This window comes from Pinus tabuliformis, chromosome 6, assembly GCF_031772625.1.
Source record: "Pinus tabuliformis cultivar Carrire ecotype Pingquan chromosome 6, CPIR1, whole genome shotgun sequence".
Classification (NCBI taxonomy): Eukaryota; Viridiplantae; Streptophyta; class Pinopsida; order Pinales; family Pinaceae; genus Pinus; species Pinus tabuliformis.
This window is the reverse complement of record NC_142292.1, coordinates 1,889,353,009-1,889,379,051: the sequence shown is the minus strand read 5'-3', so window position 1 is coordinate 1,889,379,051 and position 26,043 is coordinate 1,889,353,009.

Sequence of the window (26,043 nt, the reverse complement as noted above, 5' to 3'; positions counted from 1 at the left end):
TCCATGGACATGGGTTCCCAAGGTTGACTAGGAGTAGGCAGAGGAGTATATACGCCTTGCTTCTTGATTGTTAGTTTGGTAAATGCATAGGCAATGTAAGAACTGATGTACTTCACAACATCCTATCGAAGGTTCGATTAATAAAAATACTTCCAGAGCAATGCCACTATTTTCTCTACCTTGAAGTGTCTAATGACCAGACTATAGTGCACCTCTGAAATCATCTTGGCACACTTTCTTGTAGGAACAAATAAGTGTCCCATGTGGCATAACATTGTTCGCTAGAGTCAAAAATATAGAGCTTACTTGCCTTACAGGAGAATTTGGTAGGTGTTTCTGAATCCTAGATCGCTCATGTAAAGATGTGGTTACCCTGAAGTCTCGTGTCCACAAGAGTCAAACATAGTGGTTAGTGTTAGCATGAGTGAGTTCTGCCTGTCACTAGTGATCAAATATTCTCTTACAAGGTTTTGTTACAGGTCTCTAGTCAAATTTTAATTTTTTCATTAGGTTTTCAGAATAAAATTTGGTCACTGGTCAGTTTTGGTCTAGGTCATCACTACTCCTTTCGTTTTAAAGTCACCACCCTCGGCATGGTCAAGTCATTCATTTGCGAAAGAGTGTCATGGTCATCATTGTCATAATTCATCTCATAAGTCTATGCTAGGTCACCACTAGGTCATAGGGTTAATTTCATGAAAATTAGTCATATCACCATTAGAATCATTTTATAAAGGAGTAGTGAGAGTCAAGTTGTCAATAAAATGTTTTAAAGAATGTTTTTTATCTCATTCATAATGTAATGATTTCATAAATTTATGAAGTTGCATAGTAAAGATACATCAAAGTCAAGTTATGAAAAAGGATGGTCGGTCCACTACCATATGTAAGAAAAAACTCGATTTCCACAAGCTATAAAGGAGTCAAACTCACTCTTCATTTGCTCATTCCATTTTCGAGGACATTACTTTACTAAGACAAATCACATTTTCCAACCAAAGGTCAGCCCTTGCATACCCACAACTCAGTTTCTATCAGCGTTGCGCTTATCCTCATGTTGTGTTGCACATTTCCTTGGACTGTTGTGTTTTTCATCATAGAGCTTGATGCTTCTTCAAAATGGTTTCTTTCATCACATTTAGGTTATCATTCAATCTAGGTTGATGGTCTCTTATTCTCTCAAGTAATCTCTTAGTTGTGTTGCTATATTTCATTTCCCTCTCTTAGGGTTTTGAAGACAGTTTTCAATGATTTCATGATTTCCATGGTGGAATTTTATAAAAACTTGTATCCTAATTCTTATACACCTCCTACTACCCTAATTACACATTCCCAAACACCCCCTATCAAACCAATCCCTAAATTTCATCATTTTTACATAAACCCTAGCCTAGAGTACATTTTCGTACGCTAGGACTATGTTTTCTCTCCTTAAAGAACTTTACCTCACCCAAATTTCTAAATTACACCTTCATTAGCTCTGTAACATCCCTCACTACCCTCTCAGAGTTTCCCAAGAATTTACAAGATCCCTATCCCTTTCATTTCCCTTAATTTCTTCAAACTATCTGAATTCCCTGTTTTCCTATAGGTAAAACTCTAATTTCTCCCTATGGAGCTAGGTTTTTCCAGGAAGTACGAATCGTATGAATAAAAGAAGCATAAGGGAGGGTAGATCATCATATATGATCCTACCTCAAGCCAAGAGATCATATCATCACCTTTCATCAGAAAATTATTTGAAGATGCAGGTTGTCTTGTCTTTTGCCATAGAGTTGGGCAACTTAGGTTTCATGACAAAATAATGAGTAATTTTGCCACCAAGCTGAGGAGGGATAAGGTGACTATAGCAGGAATTGAGTTACCTCTTTACAAGGAAGTCATCTCTATAGCCACAAGGATTCCAAACACTCGAAAAACTTGGTTTAAGAAAAGAAAAGAGACATTGACCTTAAAAGTTATAAGATGTACTTGAAACCACCATTTAAGACAACCCAAAAACATGTGTTTCCATTCACACATTTGCTGGACAAATATTCCCCTCTCATGATAGTGATCATGAAATATTTTACATGTGAGGGCAGGTATTCAAGATTGTATTAGTACCACATGAGGCTTTTGATGCATTTCACTGGTGTGAAGCTACTCAACTTGCCTTACTATCTTTATAGAAAACTAACAGAAATGACAGAGAAGGTACAGAATATGGGAGAAAATCATCATACTAGTCTATTTCATCATGGCTTGGTGAGAATTCTAGTTTTTCATCAATTGGCACAGGTAAATTTGTCTTGGGATGGCTTTGCAAATTTAGCTTTTCCCCTAGCTTCTCTAGCTACATTGAGTAATGAATCAACACCACTAAACTCACTAGCACAACAACTTCAAGCAGACCTACCAAGAGGCTTTTTATCATAAGTGACTAAGACTTATTTTAGAGGAAAAAGGCATGTGTTTGCTCAAGAGATTGTTAAAAGGGCCAAGCCTACAACAGGTGAACAAAGAGAATCTCCACAGCATGAGGAATTCACTCATTCAGGCACCAATGTGACAGATTTAGAGAAAGGTTAGGAAGAAAAAGTTGCAAATAAAATCATAATGGACAAGGAAGCTGATATCAATAGGTTGGAAGAGAGGTTGAAATAGGTAAATTCTTTGATAGCATGCTTACAACAAGAAAACATGCAATTGAAAGTAAACCAAATGCTCCAAAATAGGCACATAGAAAATTTGAAGAAGGGGATGTAAACAGAAAGGAAATGGTTTAGTTGCATGATTAAAGGGATAAAGAAGAGAGAAGCACACCAGAGAAACTAAGAACGAGAGGTCTCAATAGATTCCTTGAGCTGCAAAAAGAATTTTCTCCACCTAGAGGTCAAATCACTATGGATGACTTAATTGCTAAAAAGATCAATGCAAACATAGTATACTGGCTTGACAAGGTCCATGGCCACAAATAGAATCTCCTCAAGAAGGCAAGGAGGGTTAATAAATTCCAAAGACACATGGCCATCCATTACTACACAAAGAACAATGTATCCCAAGTTAGAATCAAGCAATTGAAGGAAAATTTCAAGGAAACCCTAATTAGCCAAGAGGACAAAGAAAATATTTATCTACTTGATGATGCATCTCTCATGGAATGAAATATCATATGATGACTTCACTGGGTAATTGTGAATAAAATTTGAGAATTTTTTGTCATTTTGGAATTTTTGGTAGTTTTTAGCTCCTTTTGAAACTCAGAAACAATTATATGTGCAGCGCCTAAACGCTACACTTTTTCCTCATGTATTCCTATGCCAAAAACTCACCACCATTGGATAGATAATGACCTAATAATCTCATATATCCAATTTTTCAGACTTGTCAACAAACAGATTGGGAGAAAATGTCAAAAAGGGGGTCAAAAAGTCACTTCTTGCGATTGTTTTGAAACAGGCGTTGCACATATCAGAGTAGTCTTGGAAAAATCATTTTTTCTCCCTGTTGATGTGTCAAAATCACTTACTTGATGAGTTGAAAGACAACTAGACATCTATATATTTCCAATGAGCTATCAAGGTTAGAATTTGGAGCACATGAAGGCCTCAAAAATCCTCTTGCAAGCCACACACTACGCATATCTCTCTTAGAGCCTTTCTTTAGCATTGTTTCAGCATATTTCGACCATGATATAATTTTTCTATTTTGATGTAACTATGATGTAATTAAAGGTCAATAGTATTGTTAAGTTGTGTTTATTTTAATTTATGTCTCATTAATGAGAGTAGTTTGAGTCAAAGTTTAAATGAAGGAGTTGTTTTAACTTCCCTAGACATTAGGGTTTGGCTGCAACACCTCATGTATCAGTTCCTAGACTCATGGATTTGACTCCTGAGATAAGGGAGATGCTTTTTTGGTCTATATGTGTAATTTTCTCAGTCATAGAACATGTTGGATATCATAGAAGAGAACACTTGTAGCTTGTACTTAGACATTTTACTCAGGAAATCAAAGGAGCAGTTTGCAACTATTATCTAGGAATTCATGTGCAATGAGTTTGTGATAATGTATTTTGTATATTTTAGTTTTATTTGAATGATATACATCTCTCCTTTTCATATCTTGTTTCTTCAGTGGTTTTCCTTAAAGTTTATAAACAAAATTCTTTGCATAAATCTTTGTTTTGATGGGAATATCATTTTGTGTAATTTTCCTTCTTAGTTAATGAATTCATGATGCACATGCTAATTAAGACCTTTTATTCTTCCAAACACTACACTACACCATCAAACCCTAAATCCATCACGAAAGAATTGCTACCTTAATCCTTTATATCTTTGTTGTTGTAACCCTTCCATCCTTTGACCTAGCAACCTTGTTTCCACCCCTTATCCAACATAAAAACCTAAACATTTCAAAACCCTACCTAAGCCTAACATATCTAGCCTAAAATCCTTTCCCTTTCGAGTCATCATTGACTCTAAATTCATAGAGAGACTTCTCTCTGGTTTAGCAGGGCTAGCTGCTGAACCGTAAGTGATTTGAGGTTACCCCGTTCGATTTCCATTCTCAGCCTTGGGATATTGTGGAGGATAACATTTTGGCATCATTATTGAGGAAACGACTGATATATTATTCCTGGGATTAGTTCTACAAGTGCATACAAGGCTAGTTCTATGGGTGACAAATTCTAGTATTAGAAGAAGGCTGATTTAAAAATCACAACAAGTTCAAGTTGTAAAAATCTGGCTCCTAAAAGGCACACGAGGTAAAATCCTGACCGAGATCCACCTCTAGTTGTTGGTGATCTAGAGAGACTGCTGAGAAAACTCAAATCTCCTCATCCTAAAAGTGGAGCTTGTAAATTGGTAAGAAGTACTTCTTTGTTTGATAAATTGTTTACTGTTGAATATATTTCTTTTGATATCCAAATTTAGTTATCTCTTTTCTGATCTAAGTCTGAAACTTCTCTTTTAGAGGTAGTATTTGACCCTTTTAAGTTTGATTCTTACGTGCCTCCTAAATCTTTGTTTTATAGACCTTCTGCTAAATCTCTATTTTCTAAAACTGATCACAAGATTTGGTCTAACTTTGGTAAATCCAAAGCCTAGCTAACCAACTTTAGATCACCACTGAAAAGGCCTACATTCAATATCAATTTGAAATTTTGTCTACTGCTACATCCTCTACTGTACCTCCAAATACATCAGACACCACATCTGTTATTGTTAATCCACCACCACCTCCTTTGACATCGTCATCTCCATCAACACAACACATTGTAGTTCTGTACAGTTCCCTCCAATAGTCATGGAAAGGCTTGCCCGTTTAGTTTTTCTTGGTCAACTTGGAGCTATACCTCAAAACTATAGCCAAAGACTTCCTTTTTTCGATGGAAATTCAAAAATCAAAGCATAGATTCATGTTGACAAATTGGTGGATTTCATAGATCTTGAAGAGGTTGATGACAAAGATGCCAAAATGAGAATTATATCGTAGAGATTTTCTGGAGATGATAAGAAGTGGTTTCATAGTTTGGCAACTAATTCCATCAACTGCTCTCTATGGCTAATAGATTTGTTCTTAGCCTGGTGGCAAGAGAAGAAGAATCCATTTTAGATTTTGGTTGAATACAATTCCATCAAGATAAATATGAATAAGATAGTGTAGGAGTTCACAACAAGATTTAATCTTGTGTACAATTCCATTCCTAATGACATGAAACCTCCCCTTGGTTTAGCACTCCTCCACTATCCTGATGCCTTTGACCTGGACATGAGCTTAGAAGAACATAGTGAGTGTGGAGGCTAATTTACTCATCAAGTAGTCCAAATTAAAACTAGAGAAACTGGAGAAGAAATTCACCATTAAGGAGGAGTCCTCCAGTTCTTATGATGGTAAACTTGAGACTCTTATAAGGACCATGGAAACAATGATGGACATAATGACCATTATAGATCGACAAATGGAGCCTTAAATAAGGAATCCAAATTACAGGGCACACCAACAGTCAAAATTCAAAAAGAAGCAGAAAGAGTAGAAAAATAAAGATCCTTAGGGACAAGTTAGAACTCCATTTTAGGAAAATTACATTCAAGGTCTGAAAGAAGATGAAGAATTCTTTTTTGAAGCAAATCATTTCTTTGAGGAAGATTAACTACCTACTTTCCTGACTGAGTAAGATAAATTTTCTCATGAATCTCTTGTACCAAGTGATCAACAACCTGTCCTTGCAAATGATGATTCATGGGATGTAGACCAAAGAATACCAACGGCGATATAAGAATGCTCTCAACCATTTGCAGAAGAAGTAAAATTTGAGGAGTAGGAATGTGCCTATTACATTGCATCAGAAAAGGAAAAATGCTAAAGGATATGCACAAGACAAATAAGAAGCCCCAACAGATAAAAACAAAGAAAAGGAGATCGTTATTCTAAGTCGTGACAAGAACAATGAAGCTTCTACTAGCAATGTAAGGAAGGATAAGGAGGCTGAAAGTGAAGATCAAAGAAAGGAGTCTTATCCCAAAGGACATCCTGAAAAGAAGGACACCACTGCAAAACAGGTAGACAAGAAATCCAACCTGTTTAGTTTAGAGAATGAAATTTCTAAGTTCAAAGTTTCGATTCCTGTAACTGAACTAGTGAAGAATGATAAATATAAGTCCAAGATTTCTAAGATGTTGAAAGTAGATCAGATGTTAGATATGGTTCATGTTGTCGATGATGAGCCTGCAATTCTATTTGGTCCAGCTGTAGAGGGAAGTCCTGAATATAATGAAGTCCCATCTTTCTACCTTAGTTTGAAACTCCATCGTTTATCCTCCATAATTCCATGTTAGATTTCGGGGCCTCACATAACCTCACGACAAAATCCATTATGGAAAAACTGGGATTAGATATCGCCTGGACATACCATGACTTCTATTCATTTGATTTGGGAAGAGTGAAATGCCTCGGTCTTACCAAAGACTTAGTAGTGTCCCTCGACCAAATTCCAGCCAAAAATGTGTTGATGGATGTGGTCGTTGTTGATATACCTCCACTATTTTCCATTTTCTCTCACGGTCTTCGGGAGAGAAGTTGAAAGACACCCTACAACTTGATTTCTCGTATGCTACTATACCTGTATTTTGGGCAGATTAGAAAATTTTACCAAGAGAAAAAAATATGAAATTCATGATTAGTAGAAAAGAGAAACCTGATAATACCACAATCCATGTTGTACATATAGACTTCGAGTCTTTCATTTTGTATAATGATATGAGTCCAGTAGATGATGACAGTCAGATTGTTGAGATTTCAAAAGTTTTGGATGTTATAAGTAGTGTATGGGAAGATTTGATTGTAGAAAAAGAGAAAAATGATGCAAAATGTTTGCATCCGGAAAATTCACTTGAAAGAATTGCTGAATCATTGCCATAAAGATAGGTTGTGGAGATAGCAAGTCATCATCCAAAAAATCAGATAGATCAACCCGTCAAAGTTATGTTTCCAGATGAAGAAGATGGTCTTTGGACCATGGAGTTTGATGGTGCATTGAGAAAATAAGGATTTGGGATCGACATGTGGATTCATGGTCCCTTGAATCAATCATGTAAAAGTCCTCGCAATGTAAGATTGAGTTCATATAAGTTGGCTTTCGATTACTCAAATAATGAGGCAGTGTACAAAGCACTAATTGTTGGCCTTACAATTCTCAAAAAGTAGGGAGCAAAGAAAACTTCAGTTTATGGTGACTCCGAGTTGGTGATTAAACAGGTAAAAGGGGAGTATGAGGCAAATAATCCAAGGATATGAGCTTGTCAAAATGATGTCATTGAAATTCTCATGACTTTTTCAAAATATATGTTGTATTTGATTCCTAGAAGTCAGAATTTTATGGCTGATTCCCTTGCTACTGCAGAAAGTATGTTTAAGATTCCTATCCACTCAAATAAGAAGTATTCAATTCATGTTAAGCACTACTGAACTGTCCCTAACAATCTGAGGTATTGGTAGGTGTTTTGGGATGTAAAACAAATTAATATTTTTTTGGAGATGGAGGATGGATTCCTGAATTTCCATATTGATGATGCATCTGATGAGAATGATCCAGAAATTGATGCTACTGAAGTTGAAATGTTGCACCTGAAAGACAATAACATTCCATGAGGTCTTGTACCTTTTGAAGAGTTATTTGATTGTGATGATGTCACCAAAAATCCCACAATTGTCTCCACAGAAAAAGGTGTTGAAGGTATAAACATTGGTACAACTGAAAAGCCCAAGATGGTCAAATTGTCGAAGTATTTACCCCCCGAGGTGAAAGTTAAGTACATTACATTGTTGACAGAATTTTCTGATGTATTTTCTTGGGAATGTTCATATCTCAAAGTGTTTGATAAGAACATGATCCAACATACTATATTGGTCAAGCCTGATCAGAAGCCATTCCCCAGAAGGTGAGGATGATTAATATAAAATTGCTGCCATCCATTGAGAAAGAGGTAAATAGACTTTACAAATATGGTATTATAGTTCCAATACATATTTTTGAATGGATGATAAATCTTGTGTGATTGAGGAAGAATACATGGGAGATTCGTCTTTGTATTGATTTGGGGAACTTGAACAAAGTGTCTCTAAAGGACCTTTAGGGGAGTTATGAGGTCTAAAATGGGCCTCCTAAGGTAATTGTAAAATAATAGTGGAAACAATTAAATAAGATTAGATGACACCATCAAAGTTTAGAGGGGAAAAAGAAAAAACTATTTTTTCAACACGTATTTTCAACTTATCTCCCTATGGGTTTACTAATTTGATTCCTCATCCAAGGAGTACACATATTGCATACTTTTGATGGACCATGCTACACAAAAAATGAGAAGTACATGAAAAACGTGATTGCAATCACATTTTTTCATGTATTTCTCATTTTTTGTGTAGCTCGGTCAATCAAAAGTATACAACATGGGTAATATTTAGATGAGGAATTAAATTTTTCATCCAATGAGTGCTCCCGATCGAAATTTGAGTAAAACCTTAGGGAGATAAGTTGAAAATACGAGTTGAAAAAGTAGTTTTGTTATTTTATTATTTTTAATATTTTTACTTTTTTACTCCAAAAATGGTGAGTCATCCCCCATGGTTGACATCATCATCTTGAATCCTACTGGTTCTTACAAATATTATTTTGGTTGTAAATTTTTCTTAGCATGCCCATTTTAGACCTCAAAAATCCCCTAATGAATTATCCTCTTCCGAAGATGGACCATATTTTGTGGAGGGTAGTTGGCACTTGCAGGATGTCACTTCTTGATGGATACTTGGGCTACAACCAAAATTTTGCGACATGAATATGATAAATTGAAAACAACCTTTATGACACCATGGGGTACATTTATGTACGCAAAGATTCCATTTCGATTGAAGAATGCAGGGGCCACATTTCAGCGAGCAATGGACATTGCATTCACCAATGAAAAGGATGTATTTATGATTATTTATTTGGATGATCTCACAATTTTTTCCAAATCTGTTGATGAGCACTCGCATCATATAATAATGGTTTTCAAGAGATGTAGAAAATTCAACATTTCATTGAATCCAATGAAGATCTTATTTGCTATAGACTAGGGCAAACTACTGGGTCACATCATATCTAAAGATGGTATTCAAATCAACCCTGCATGAGTTGAAGCAATCCAAAAGTTATATTTTCCAAGAAACAAAAGAGAGATTCAATATTTCAATGGAAAAATCAACTTTTTGAGTAGGTTCATCCCCAACCTGGCTGAACATTTGAGAGAGATGATCAATATGCTGAAGAAAGATAGCGAGGTAAGATGGTCAGGAGATGCTAAGAAATCATTAAATGCAGTTAAATTTTCATTATCTATTGCTCCCACTTTGATCAGTCATGATTATACTTCAGATTTTATTATATTTTCATTCGCTTCTGAGCATACTTTAGCTATTGTCCTAATGAAAAAGAGGGACTAGAAGAATGAGCATCCCATAGCCTTTTTTAATTGAATTATAAGAGATGCAGTGCTAAAGTATAACATTATTGAGAAGCAAGCTTTAGCCTTGGTGAAATCTCTTAAGGAATTTTGGGTTTACATCTTGCATTCACATATTCTAGCTTATGTTCTAACAACAACAGTGAAGGAAGTTCTTATGCAGAAAGATCCATAAGGAAGGTCGGGAAAATGGATCACAAGAATGTTAGAATATGATTTGGAGATAAAACCGACAAAGCTGATCAAGGCACAAGGTTTGGAAAAGCTCATGGCCAAATCTAACTTGCATGCATTAGATATTAATTTGATTGCTTCACTTTTTGAAGAAGAGGTCGAAGGCTTATAGGTACATGTATCAGAAATGTTTACTTCATCTCCTTGGTATGATGACATTTTCTATGTATTGAAGCATTTAAATCCTCCGCTGGAAGTGCCAAGAAGTAGGAGTAGATCATTAAAATTGAAAGCTTCAAAATATTGTATTCTTGATGGTGTCTTGTTTTGGAAAGATCCAAGAGGTGTGTTACTGAATTGCCTTGTTGAAACTGAAGTAAAGGATGTGATGAGTGACTTCCACAAAGGAGATTTCGGTGGCCACCTCTTTTGGAAAACTATAGCCAACAAGATTCTTAGGGTTGGTTTTTATTGACCAAATCTCTTTGCTGATGTGTATAAAACTGTGATGAGCTATCATGAATGTCATATTTTTCAAGGAAAAAGGGAGTTGCAACAAATTCCATTACATCCCATTTCAGTTGTGACACGATTCCAACAATGGGGTATTGATATTGTTGGTGAGATCCATCCTTCATTGTCAACCCAGAATAATTGGATCCTAATAGCTACATATTACTTTATGAATTGGATTGAGGTGATCCCAACCTGGCAAACTACTGATTCTGTTGTCATTCAATTTATACAATCTAATCTCTTGTCAAGATTTGGCTACCCGTAGAAGATAATCGCCGATAATGCTCCTTCTTTTAAGTTGAAAAAGATGGTGGAATTCTGTGAGAATTATCATATCACATTGGGGCAATCAACTGCTTATTACCTGCAAGGGAATGGGCTGCTTGAATCTCCCAATAAATCATTGATCAACATAATAAAGAAGGTGTTGGAGGACAACAAAAATAACTGGCATAAAAAGCTCATCAGTCCTTTATGGGCATACAGGGTAAGTAACAAGAAATCCATAGGCATGTTGCCTTTTCAGTTGGTGTACGGGGTTGATACTGTGTTTCCTTCATCCCTTGTTGTCCTGGTCATGAAGATTTTGCAGGAAGTGGACAATGAGCTGAATGATGTGAATCAAAGAATAAATTAGATGATCCAAGAACAAAAAAGTAGGGAGGAAGTGCTGCAGAATACTTCTAAAATTCAAGAAAGAATAAAGAATATTTATGTCTGCAAGACTAAAGAAGATAATTTCAACATGGGTGATGTAGTTCTTCATTGGGATGCATGAAATTAAGAAAAGGGAAGCACGGTAAGTTTGAAAATCTATGGAAAGGACTATACAAAATCTCATTTTTCAGAGGTAAGAATGCTTATCTGCTAGAAGAAATTAATGGACAAGATTATTCAGGAGGAGCAATCAATGGTAGGCTTCTCAAGCACTAACTTACTTGAGAAATTTATGGAAATCATCACTATCATTTTACATACTAGTTTACTTTCCTGTTAGAGTGTGAAGTGGCTATCAAGGGAGCTTAAAGCCTAAGGAGAAAGCCATAAGGCTTTTTTTACCAGTTGCTAGTTTGAAACATTCGTTTTTTTTCAAAGTAAATTTGTGAGTCAACTTTCAGTATTGAGTTTTCTTTTTTGTTTTTGACTCCATTCCCAATGGATAAGGCTACTTGGTCTACAATGTTCTCATCACCTCCTAAGGATCTGCCATCCCCAGCTAGATCCAATGTTAATGTCAATCAGTTCTGCCTATCACTAGTGATCAAATATGCTCTTAGAAGGTTTTTTTTTTAGGGATTTCAAGTCAAATTTTAATCATTTCATTAGGTTTTAAGAATAAAATTTGGTCATTGGTCAATGTTGGTCTAGGTCATCACTACTCCTTTGGTTTGAAAAGTCACCACCCTCGGCATGGTCAGGTCATTCCTTTTTGAAAGAGTGTCATGGTCATCATGGTCATAATTCATCTCATAAGTCTATGATGGGTGACCACTAGGTCATAGGGTTAATTTCATGAAAATTAGTCATATCACGATTAAAATCATTTTATAAAGGAGTAGTGAGAGTCAAGATGTCAATAAAAGGTTTTAAAGCATGTCCTTTTATCTCATTCATAATGTAATAATTTCATAAAGCTATGAAGTTGTATTATAAAGATACATCAAAGTCAAGTTATGAAAAAGGATGGTGGGTCTATCTCTCTCTCTACTGCAACCTCTCTCTCTACTCTTGCCACTCCAAGTATTGAATTAATTTCCACAAGCTATAAATGAGTCAAACTCACTCTCCATTTGTTCATTTCATTTTCCAAGATACTACTCTGCTAAGACAAATCACATTTTGCAACCAAAGGTCAGTCCTTGCATACCCACAACTCAGTTTCTATCAGCGCTGCACTTATCCTCATGCTTTTTATAGACATATTTGGGCACTTCAACCCCAAACTTATATCTCGATAAACTAGGGCTCTTCAACCCCTAAAAGAGTAGTTTTATACCCTAAAAGAACATGGTCATATGATTACATCATTCCCCAAAAGTTCCACCTGAGAAACCATCCAGAAATAGCCTAAGCTGAATCATACTGACTACTACACTACCGAGGTGCAATGCATAATGAGTGGTAAACTGCTTAGGTGCGATGCACACTGATTAGGCCTTCTATAGGGTGCAATGGGCGAGGATGGACAAATGTCCGAGATAGTTTTCTAGGTGGTTGCTCATGGAATCTTCTAGAAACTTCTCCTATGACACTTACCTCTCTGAATTCGTGCAGGGATGAGTAAGAGATCTAAGAAATATCCAAGTGGAATCAATTGTAACAAGTGGAATGACACTAATCAAAACCAAGAGAAGACTCACACCCTTGTACACATATATAAATCGATCCCTCATCTAAGAGATCCAAAGGCTGGAATATTATGAATTGCAAGGAAGTGTTGATAGTTTGTAATTGAGGAAGGAGAATTGTATTGTTGGTGTGATCTTGCTATCTCATGAGGTGAAGAGGGTTTCATTCTGGGAGGATGATGCTGGATCAGACAACTAGGTAGTAATTCTCCCTTCTATTTAATAAAGTTCTTCAAGTTCTCTTCCATATGATTGTGCAATTGTGAATGTTATCATTTGTGAATGCTATTGTATGTTCATTATATATCTAATACTGTAATGTTTATGTCATAATATATCAATATTGTTTGACGGTTCTTTGTTACTTTGTTTCTACAGGTACTCTTCAAGCGAGTTAGTTATGAAGGGGAGTTTCAAGCTCTGTCAAGGGGGAGAAAGATCAAGCAAGGGATTAAGCGGAAGTTCCAGGTTGGTTCCATTTTCTTTATCTTATCTATTATACATAGAAGATATCGTTGAATTGCTTTAAACTGTTGTTTCTAGGGTAGTTGCCAAACCTAGAGGGCTAGTCTTTCAAAAAGACACTAGTTTTCCTAGAAAAAAATTAGTGACTCCACAGGGTAAGAATAGACGTTTGTTTGTTGTTATTTTTTGTTTCATAAAATATAGACTGAGCCTGAAGTCAGCCAGGTAGCCTTCGAATTTCTCTTGCTCTGTAATTGCATAGTAGATGAATGTTGCTTCAGTCAATCTTTTGTTTAGTTTATGAATTAAACATTTGACTTACAAGCACTCTAGATCCCCTTTTGGTAGCTCAATAACCTCTCAAGACATTCCTATGTACTTTTCTCTTTACTATCTATCAAATCTCATCTTAACTCATTGAAAACCGTTGCACATCTAAGCCAAAATCCATTTCAGTTGCACTCCCTGGCCCATCGCACTACCTGTCACTATAACCCAGTATGCATCACACCTCCCAAGTGTGTAATGTGTGATGCATCCTTGTTTCTGTGAATCCCAGGTGTGATGACTGACTGAACCTATTTCCATTCTAGAAATTGGGGGTTTTTGTCCTTGTTTTCAGTATTGTTTAGTTGTTTTTGTTGGTTATGAACAATGCCTCATTATTGAATCCTCCTTGCATCACATAGATCAGCCTCCATTAGTTTAGGATTAGTAAATGGTTTTATGTATTTGTTCATCATTTACAATCCTTTGTCGAAAAGTTGCTTAAATCGATCTGTCACTTTCGTACAAAAAGTGTCATAATCATCGTTTCGTGTCAAAAGAGAAGTGTCGTCGATTCTTCCTTCCCTGAATAGTTGATTGAACTTTTTGTCATGTATTTGGTTTGATTTGTTGATATTCGAAGCGTCAAAAGAAGTTTTTATTCAAAATTGAAAAGTGTCGTTTAGTCTTCCTTTTTCTTTTGAAAAAGAAATTGTCGAAAATGTCATTTTGAAAGAAATATTTTAGATCTTTGCTACATTTAGTTTTCCTTTTTGACATTTTTTTACATTAAGGAGAACGAAAAACAAATACATGCATTTACATTTGCATTTAGTTTGTGTGCGAAATGTGATTTAGGAAAATGCACTAGTGTGTGCTCTTTGCTCTTTGTTTGAAACAATTGTAATCTTCTTTTCCTAGTAGCTAGGATTTTCATTGCTCAAAATAAACAAAGATTGTTTATCATTGTAGATTGCATTTTAGGAATTTCAAATCAACATCATGTGGTGAACCATTGAAAGGAAAAATTTAATCAACTCTAAAATAAATTTCAATGAACCTAACAATGCTTTGGAACTTAACGCAACACATCTAGAGGTCTAGGTTAGAGACGTGTTCTGGCATCGTAAAAACTAGTAAATATCGTTTTCATTGAAGGTTGGGTGATTCCTCCGCCTTGATACGACAAGTGCTAGTACAGAATTGTGCTCCCCGTACCGTCGCATATATATTGGGAGACCACAATAGGCTTATATCCTTTATCCATAGGAAGCTGAGTCTACCACCTTATTGATTGCAATGCACTGAACGCAGCATTTGGGAAGATTGACTGCCGTACATAAGTCCTTTGTAATTTCTCTTTAATTTATCACCAAGTTGTATATTGCAGTTTTGCGATTGGTTTGGTATCCCACAGTCTAGATTTTTCTAGAGTAGTCACTTTCGTTCCTTTTCGACTCTTTAAAATAAAAGTTCCATCTGAGCACTTGTCACTTCAGGCTCACTAAAAATAAAAGGAGACTAGAGCCATCCTTAGCTTTTTCTCGACTCTTAAAAACTAAAAAAAAAAGCAAAGTTGTGTCAAATCGTCTTTAAAATTAATTGAATTCAGAATCACATCCCTGTTCCTTAGTTGATCTTAGGTTGAGATATATGGAGACAAATCTGGGATCCACCAATCAAGGAATCCCTTTTGAGGGGAATCCTAGTCCTTTTTCTTCTTGGGGAAATATTGGTGCCCTGTATATGTCCACATTGTCCCTCCTGAGGATTACCATTGGCCTGCCAGTATGGCAGTTTTCAACCTCCGTGGTTCAAAATGCCATGGTTCCTCTGCAATTGAATCAACCTCTAGTTGATACTGAAGTTGACCCTTCACCTTCTTCTTCTTTTGTTTCTCCCTCCACTTCTTCCACTTCACTTGGTGAAAGTAGTGATGCTAGTAACCAGGTGGCTGTGAAGAAGAAGAAAGGGAAGGAGAAGAAGAAGAAGCCAATTTAGCAAGGGGGTAACCAAGCAACCATTGCTTTAAATGCATCATCGAGTGAAAATCTGCACATTAGACTTTCCAAAGCCAAATTTCCATGCATAATTTGTATGGGTGACCATTTTTCTCGAGACTGTCCTTTCTTTCCTCAGATCTTTAAGGAATGGCATCCCCATTCATGACATCCTATGTCATCAAATTCTAGAGATCATGTTGATAACACACCTTCAAATGGTGATAGTAAAGTTCATGGATAGATGAGAAGGATAAGATTTTCATGTAAATTATGTGAAGGGAGCCATACCCTTCACCTTTGTCCTTTTTTGGATGAAGCCAGGAGAGTGTTGGATAATTATCCTGCATCACTGTAGCAACTTCAATCTGGCTATAGGAAACTCTCCCCAAATCCTTTGCTAGTTGAAAAATCAACCGACTTAAATCAACCGCCAGTCGAAACCACTCTCTCTGAAAGTGAATCTTATGAGTCTATACCCGACCAAAATCAATAGGTCGAGGTGACAGTTGACCCAGGTTTACCTTCAGAAAATTGTACCTTTCTCGAAGAGAGTGGAGATGATACCATTCAAGTTCTTTATGTTACGTCAGATTCTAACGACCTTGGGGCAATCTGCCTGTTGCATCTAGACCAGAGGAAAACCCTCCAGCTCTCGTAACTCAAGGGGTTAATTCACCCATTTATCCGGTTCCCCCTCCAAGTAGTCTAGTCACTTCCCTTAATTGGAATCAACTAGCAAGATCCTGCCTTCCTTCTTATGTACCTTTCTGGATCATAGCACAAGTTTACAAAATGATCGTGTCACTATCATAGATGAGGGTGCATCAGTGAGCATCCTTTCCTCAACTACTTGGAAAGGACTTGGTTTGCCATCGCTTATTCCTGTTACACAGAATCTGTTAGGCTTTAACAAAGGAAGCAGCCGACCGTTAGGGATCCTTCCTAAGTTACCAATCACTTTGAGAAGGAAAACCATTCATCTGAATGTGATAATAGTCCCAGGACTGTTATATTAAAATCTACTCCTTGGATGTCACTATGTTTATAACATGGAAGCTATTGTTTCAACACTCTTTCGAGTGATGTGTTTCCCACATGAAGGCAAAATTGTCATTGTTGACCAGCTTTCATTTCTCAGTCCAAGCATAGCTCCAAGTCAATCATCATCCCTAAATGGTCCTTTTACATCAGTGGTATCTCTTGAACCTTCATTCCATCTGCCTGATTGCCATGAGTAGTCTAGTGAATGTAACGAAGCTTGGGGGCATGCATGATTGCCTATTCTATGGATGAACCTAGTTGAAAAGATAAGTTTCCCTATAGGTTATGTGATTGGTCTGACACACCATTCACCTTTGTCTATCCTGGATGAAGCCAAGGAAATATTTTGTCTTCTGGATGAAACCATCCTACCTAGCCACAGTAATTTCCATATGGTTATAGGGGACTCTCCTTTTCATCATGCTAGGGGCATGAAAACTATTTTTTATTTCCGTTTTCATTTTCATTTTCTATTTTTAGGTTTGTCACAATTTGCATTTTCAATTTTTAGCTTTCTCATTTCGAGCTTGCGTAAAAGTAAAACCAAAAAAAAAAAAAAACCAAAGCATGGTTCCCCCATGGTTCAAGCTTGTCAAAAAATGAACCCACCACCTAAATAACCTTTTTGATTGCCATTCTATCAGCCTTTTGAGCCTTGGTTGTGTACCTCTCATCACCTCCATTCTTTTGGCTAATCATACGCTTCCATTTGGTTGTTTACCCTTTTGAGGAATAGTTGCGACGAGTGGTCTTATTAGCGAACCTCTTCACAGAAATCACCATGTTTTGAGAAGTTCCAAGATTACCCAGAACCAATTGCTACCATAGACACCACTTGTTCCTCAAATTCGAGTCTCCTTTAAACGCTTTTCAGACTCGTTAGATATGAAAAGATTGTTGAGAAATTGGCCTTTCCAGTTCGTTAAAATGCTTGAAAATGTCATCCCTCCTGTATATTTTAATCTTTTTTGGAACTGAGGGATTATCTCACGAAAAATTTTGAGCACTTGTCTTTTTCAGCTCGTTAAAGTGATCAGAAAAGTCATCCCTTTTGTATTATTTTATCCTTTTTTGGACCTAAGGGATTATTTTACGAAAAATAACTTCTGGAGTTTTCTTTTCACCCTTTTTCAAACTCTCTAAACATGAAAAGGACCGAGTTATCCTTGACATTAAACTCGTTAAAACAATAGCGACAAACTTGTCCATTCTAGACAAGACTGAGTTTCACTATCGCTAGAATCGTTAAAACATAGTGACAGGTTTGCCTGAAGGGAAAATTATAGAAGAAGCATATGTTATCCTCCTCAAGCTTGAAAAAAATATAGAGGTACTAGTCAGCAATGACTGGGGAAAAAGGGAAAAAACTTGAAGAACTTATGGTAGCAGGTTGCTCTTGAACATGACACTTTCACTCCATCACCATTATTGCGCCGGGTTGGCTTATTCTGTTCACCGGTCATCTCACCATTGGTCTTCCCCACCATGCATCTTTTGGGGTTAATGCTACCAATCCATCTCAGTGCCACCGACATGTTCAAGAGAAGTCATTTAATTGAGATACCACAATCTAGTTAATGCCTCATCCGCTGCAATACCTTCAACCTTCATTTTTTCATGATCGCCATTCCTGAACCTTGTGTCGTCAGATCGTTTTCACCTCCAGAAATCATTTACTTCGTTTCATGTCATAGATGTGGGATACATTAATGTCCTCCTATGACGAGTCACTTCTTGTCGACATCAGCTCATTATCTAAGAAGTTGACTTAGAAACACCTCATTCAGTGCTTTGAAGCTTGCATGCCTCAGTGGCAAGTTTCTCACTTCCTTCGACAGATTGACATCAATGGCCTTCGACCGAAAGATTTTGTGTGGTATTTGACATTGGATCATATATTTACACCACGTGAGTTGTACTATAGTACCTTGAGGGTCATTATCATTATCAGTGATTCCTCTCACGTCTGTTAACAACTCACATTATTGGCTGGTAATCAAGCGATATCTTTCCATGTTCGACTTCAGAACATCTCTTCACATGGAATGACTTGTACATCGAGTGAAGATTGAACAAGTTTGAAGACCCTAGATCTAGTTTCATCCATCTGGGCTGTGATATGTTCAGGTATATAAAAACATCAAATGTACAAAGACGCTACATAGATAGTCATCCGAACCAAGGATGATGAATCTACATCTGAAGAATCACCAATATACATCTGTTGACGACTATTTAATCTATGTACATGAAATCAGTTTACAAATATGAGCATGGGAATTCCTACCTCAGCTAAATCATGAAAATTATATTATGATGATATATTGCATTGTAACTTATGCAGGTCACCTTCCAGTTCGAAACCTCAGATCCTCATGATAAAGCATTTCACCCGACATCAAAATTTATGACTTCATGCTTTAGGGGGCAACTGTTATAGACATATTTGGGCACTTCAACCCCAAACTTATATGTCGATAAACTAGGTCTCTTCAACCCCTAAAATAGTTGTTTTATACCCTAAAAGAACATGGTTATCTGATTACATCATTCCCCAAAAGTTCCACTTGAGAAACCATCCAGAAATAGCCTAAACTGAACCATATTGACTTCTACACTTGCCAAGTGTGATGCATACTGAGTGGTATACTGCTCAAGTGCGATGCATATTGATTAGGCCTTATATATGGTGTGAAGGGTGAGGATGGACAAATGTCCGAGACAGTTTGCTAGGTGGTTTCTCATGGAATCTTCTAGAAACTTCTCCTATGACACTTGCCTCTCTGAATTCACCCAGGGATGAGTAAGAGATCCAAGAAATCTCCAAGTGGAACCAATTGTAACAAGTGGAATGACACTAATCAAAACCCAGAGATGACTCACACCCTTGCACACATCTATAAATGCATCCCTCATCTAAGAGATCTAGAGGCTGGAATATTGTGAATTGCAAGTGTTGATAGTTTGTAATTTAGGAAGGAGTATTGTATTGTTGGTTTGATATTGCTATTTCATGAGGTGAAGAGGGTTTGATGCTGGGAGGATGATGTTGGTTCAGACAAGTGGGTTGTAATTCTCCCTTCTATTTAATAAAGTTCTTCAAATTTTCTTCCATATGATTGTGCAATTGTGAATGTTATCACTTGTGAATGCTATTGTATGTTCATTATATATATGATTCTGTAAAGTTTATGTCATAATAGATCAAGATGCTTTGACGGTTCTTTGTTAGTTTGTTTCTACAGGTACTCTCCAAGCAGGTTAAGTACGGGGAGGAGTTGCAAGCTATGTCAAGGGGGAGAAAGATCAAGCAAGGGATTAAATAGAAGTTCTAGGTTGGTTCCATTTTCTTTCTCTTGTCTATCATACATAGAAGAAATCGTTGAATTGCTTTAAACTGTTGTTTCTAGGGTAGTTGCCAAACCTAGAGGGCTAGTCGATCAAAAAGACACTAGTTTTCCCAAAAACAATGTTGTGTTGCACATTTCTTTGGATTTTTTTGTTTTTCATCAAAAAGCTTGAAGCTTCTTCAAAATGGTTTATTTCATCACATTCAGGTTCCTTCACATTCAATCCAAGTTGGCGGCCTCTTATTCACTCAAGTAATCTCTTAGTTGTGTTACTATATTTCATTTCCCTCTCATAGGGTTTTAAAGACATTTTTCAATGATTCCATGATTTCCATGGTGGAATTATTATCAAAACTTGTATCCTAATGCTTATACACCTTATCCTATCCTAATTACAGATTCCCAAACAACCCCTATCAAACCCATCCCTAAATTTCATCATTTTTACATAAACCCTAGCCTAGAGTACATTTTCCTAGGCTACAACTATGTTTTCTCTCTTTAAAGCCTTTTCCCTCACCCACATTTTGAAATTCCACCTTCCTTAGCTTGCTAACATCCCTCACTACCATCCCAAATTTTCCCAAGAATTTACAAGCTTCCTATCCCTTTCATTTCCCTTAATTTTCTCAAGCTATCTCAATTATGTGTTTTCCTACAAGTAAAACTCTAAATTCTCCCCATAGAGCTAGGTTTTGCGGTGGATTTTGAATCATCTGAAAAAAAGAAGAATAAAGGAGGGAAGGTCATAAGATGTGAGCCTACCTCAACCCAAGAGATCATATCATCACCTCTCCTCATAAAATCATTTGAATATGCAGGTTGTCTTGTCTTTTGCGAGAGAATTGAGCAACTTAGGTTCCATGACAAACTAACCACTTCTTTTTCCACCAAGTTGATAAGGGATAAGGTGACTATACAAGGAATTGAGTTCACTATTTCAAGGGAGGTCATCTCTATAGCCACAAGGATTCCCAACACTGGAGAAACTTGGTTTAAGAAAAGAGACATTGACCTTCAAAGTCACACAATGTAATTGAAATCACCATTTAAGACAACTCCAAAACATGTTTTTCCATTCAGACATTTGCTGGACAGATATGCCCCTCTCTTGAGATTGATCATGAAATATTTTACATGTGAGGGTAGGTATTCAAGATTGTATCAGTACCACATGATGCTTTTGATGCATTTCACCGCTGTGAAGCTACTCAACTTGCCTTACTATCTTTACAGAAGCCTAAAAAAAATGATGAAGAATGTACAAAATATGGGAGAAAATCATCATACTAGTCTATTTAATCTTCGCTTGGTGAAAATTCTAGTTTTTCATGAATTGGCACATGTAAATTTGTCTTGGGATGGCTTTGCAAATTCATCTTTTCCCGAAGCTTCTCTAGCTACATCTGGTAATGAATCAACACCTCTAAACTCACCAACACAGCAGGAAGTAGTTTCTTCAAGTAGACCTACCAAGAGGATTTTTAAGGCATAAGTGACTAAGACTTATTCTAGAGGCAAAAGTCTTTTGTTTTCTATAGAGATTGCTGAAAGGGACAAGCCTATTACAGGTGAACAGAGAGCATCCCCACAGCATGAGGAATTCACTCATTTAGGCACTAATGTGACAAATTTGGAGAAAGGTCATGAAGACAAAGTTGCATAGAAAATCATAATGGAAAAGGAAGCTGAGATCAAAACGTTGGAAGATAGGTTGAAAAAGGCTAATTCTTTGATAGCATGCTTAGAGCAATAACACATGCAATTAAAAGTAAACCAAATGCTCCAAAACAATCACATAACAAATTTGAAGAAGGAGGATGTAAAGGAAAAGTAGTGGTTCAGTTGAATGATTTAAAGGATAAATAATAGAAAAGCTCACCAGTGAAACCAAGAACAAGAGGTCTCAAGATATTCCCTAAGCTGCAAAAATAAGTTTCTCCACCTAGAGGTCAAATCACTGTGAATGACTTAATTACTAAACAGATCAATGAAAACAGATTATATTGGCTGGAAAAGGTCACTTAGAGTATATTAGCCACTTAGAGAAGCTCCTCGAGAAGGCAAGGAGGGAGAATAACTTGCAAAGACACACAGGCATGCATTACTACACAAAGAACAGGTATCCCAAGTCAGAATCAAGCAATCGAAGGAAAAACTTAAGGAAACCCTAACTAGCCAAAGGGATAAAGAAAAGCTTGATCTACTTTCTAAGGCCTCCATCATGACATGACATATCATAGGATGACTTCACTGGAAAATTTTGAAGAAATTTTCAGAATTTTTTGTCATTTTAGAATTTTTGGTACTTTTTAGCCTGTTTTGAGACTCAGAAACAACTATATGTGCAACGCCTAAGCACTGCGCTTTTTCCTCAGGGTTCCTTTTTCCAAAAAATCACCATTGCTATATAGAAAATGGCCTAAGAATCTCATCTATCCACTTTTGTAAACTTTTCATTAGACGAATTGGGAGAAAATGTCAAAAAAAGTGTCAAAAAGTTACTTTTTGCCACTGTTTCGTAACAGGCACTATGCATATCAGAGTAGTCTTGGGAAAATCAATTTTTATTCTACTGGACTATCAAAATCACTTTCTTGATCATTCAAAATATAGATATAGATCTAGAGCTTTCCAATGAGCTACCAAGTGCAAAATTTGGAGCACAGGAAGGCCTAAAAAATCTTCCTGCAAGTGAGGGGCTACGCATATCCTTATGAGAGCCTTTCTTCAAAATTGTTTCAGCAGATTCCGACCATGATGTAATTTTTCTATTTTTATGTAAATGTGATGAAATTATGGGTAAATAGTCTTTTTAATTTGTTTTTATGTTAATTTAGGTCTCATTAATGAGAGTAGTTTGATTCAAATTTAAATGAAGGAGTTGTTTTAACTTGCCTAGACATTAGGGTTTGGTTGCAACACCTCATGTATTCGTTCCTAGACTCAGAAAATCAATCCTTGAGAGAAGGGAGATGTTGTTTTGGTCTATATGTATCATTTCTCAATATTAGAACGGGTTGGATATAAGAGAAGATAACACTTGTAGCTTGTACTTGGACATTTTACTTAGGAAATCAAAGGAGCAGTTTACATCTATTATCTAGGAATTCATGTGTAGTGAGCTTGTGATGATGTTTTTTATCTATTTTAGTTTTATTTGAACGATATACATCTCGCCTTTTTATATCTTTTTTCTTCATTAGTTTTCCTTAATTCTTATAAACATAATTCTTTACATGAATCTATGTTTTGATGGGAATATCATTTTGTGTAATTTTCCTTCTTACTTAATGAATTCATTATGCACATGCTCATTAAGACATTTTCTTTTTCCAAACACTGCAATACACTCAAAAAACCTAAAGCCATCATAAAAGAATTGCTACCTTGCTCCTCTATATCTTTACTGATGTAAGCCTTTGATCATTTGACATAGCTACCTAGTTTTCATCCTTTATCCAACATCAAAACCTATAACTTTCAAAAACCTACCTGAGCCTAACATATCTAGCCTAAAATAATTTCACTTTCTAGTCATCATTGTTTTTGAATTCATAGAGAGGTCCCTCTTTGGTTTAACGGGGCTAGCTTCTGAGCCGTAACTGGTTTGGGGTTACCTCCTTTGATTTCCCTTCTCAGCCTTGGGATATTGTGGAGGATAACAGTCAGCACCATGACCAGTGGTCGACTGAGATAGTCTGCAACATTATTGGTGCTACCCTTGTTGTAATTGATGTTTAAATGGAATTGTTGAAGGTTTGTGGACCATATATGATGGTGATCATTCTGTGCGTTTACTTGTTTTTGTATGAACCATAGGGGCCAGTGATCTGTCTGGATGATTGTTTCCTTCCCCAAAATGTAATGCTTCCATTTTTGAAAGGCCTGCACAATATAATACATATCTTTGTCATAAGTGGGATACTTTTGAACTATATATAAAAGTGTCTCACTATGATATGCCATTGGATGCCCCTGCTGTGTAAGAACTGAACCAATAACATAGTCGGAGGTGTCTATCTTAATTTCAAATGGGTGTTGCAGGTTTGGTAATGTGAGCACTAGTGAAGAGTAGAGGTGAGGATTCAACTCAACAAACGCCTTTTTTGGGGATTACACTCAAAATAACTTTTCTTTCGCTCTACCCTTGGTGGCATGACTCAAAGGCCAAGTGATATGAAAGAATCCCACCATGAACCTGCGATAGAAATTGGTAAGACCCAGAAAGTTTCGGAGCTCTACTAGAGTGGTTAGGTCTGACCAATCTCAAATAACTTGTGTATTGGTTGGGTCCACATGCACACCTTTCTCATTAATGATGTACCCCAAATATTGAACCTGAGTCATACCAAAATTTCATTTCTCCAAATTGGCACATAATTTGTGTTATAGTAGGGTAACTTAGAGGACCAGTTGGATATGGTCTATGTGATCTTGCAAATTCTGGCTGAAGATCAACATGTCGTCCAGGTACACTACCACAAATGAGTTGGTAAAGGGTTGTAAGATTTCTTCCATCAACCACATGAAGGCCACAGGGGCATTTGTCAACCCGAAGGGCATGACCAACCATTCTAAAAGGCCCTCCTTGGATTTGAAGGTAGTCTTTCACACATTCAAGGGTTCAATTGGTACCCGATGGTACTTGGATTTCAAGTCAATATTGCTGAAATATTTGGCGTATTTGAGTTGGTCCAAAAGTTCATCAATCCATGGCATTGGATACCTATTCTAGAAAATGATCTTATTCAGCATTCGATAGTTAATACAAAGTCTCCAGGTGCCATATTTCTTCTATACCAACGTGATCGACCTTCTAGAGGGTGATGAATTTGGACTGATGTGCCCTTTTTGCAACAACTCTTGAATCTCCCTCTAAATTTCATAATTCTCTAGAACAAAGCATTGGTAGGTCGGTCTATTGGGTAGAGGCGCGCCTAGGGTCATATCAATGTTGTGCTTGTCCTGATAGTATACGGGTACCCATATGGGTGAGGTGAAGATGTCCCTATACTCTTCCACAACCTTGTCCATCTGCTGCCAAGTAGAGGAGCTTTGTCTTGAGGCTATGGATGTGGCCACAATATTCTTCTTGCCTTAAGGCTGAATCTTAAACAGGAAAGCCTTTCCAGTTTGGGAAATGATCTTACTTCCTTTCTTCATAGAGATTAAAGAGATGGTGGTAAGCAGGGCTACCTCCACTATCATGTATAACTTTCATTCCAAAGAAATAATGACAATGTAAGGCCTAGACTCATACACAACATGACACTTCAACAAGTATGGTTGGCCTAATAATACATCACAAACTTCAAGAGGAGCAACATCATATCATCTGTGAAGGGCTTGATGTTCTAGCGACGACGACACTATTAGCTCGCGTGGAGATCTCGCCCTTGGTGAAGCCACCTGATGGTCTATGGGTACGAGTGTGGTGTGTTTAGTAGACCCAACCACTTCATGGCCTTTGCTTAAATGAGGTTCTTTTAGCTTCCACTGTCTATACTGAACTACAAAAAAGAACCCTTCACCCACATCTGTGAGTGGAAAAGTCACTTCCCCTCCCCTGGATCTTTTGGCTCAACCTTCTAGATCATGGTGGGGGAAATGGTGGCACTAGGCTCTGCATTAATAATCTGCTTCACTTTGTCATTTCCCTTTTCGTTTCCTGACTGAGAGTCAGAACATGAATCTAATTCAGAAGCCTTCAGCTTGCCCACCAGTGTTTGCATGGCTCAACACTCACTTATGTTGTGAGTGGGGCTCTTATAGAACTCACATAATTTCCTTGTGTCCTTCCTTATCTTCGTATTGTTTTTTTTTTCTTGTGGCTTTGGTGGGTTGTCTTGGGCCACCCCACCTTGGCTTTGTCCTTTTTTTTTTGGGC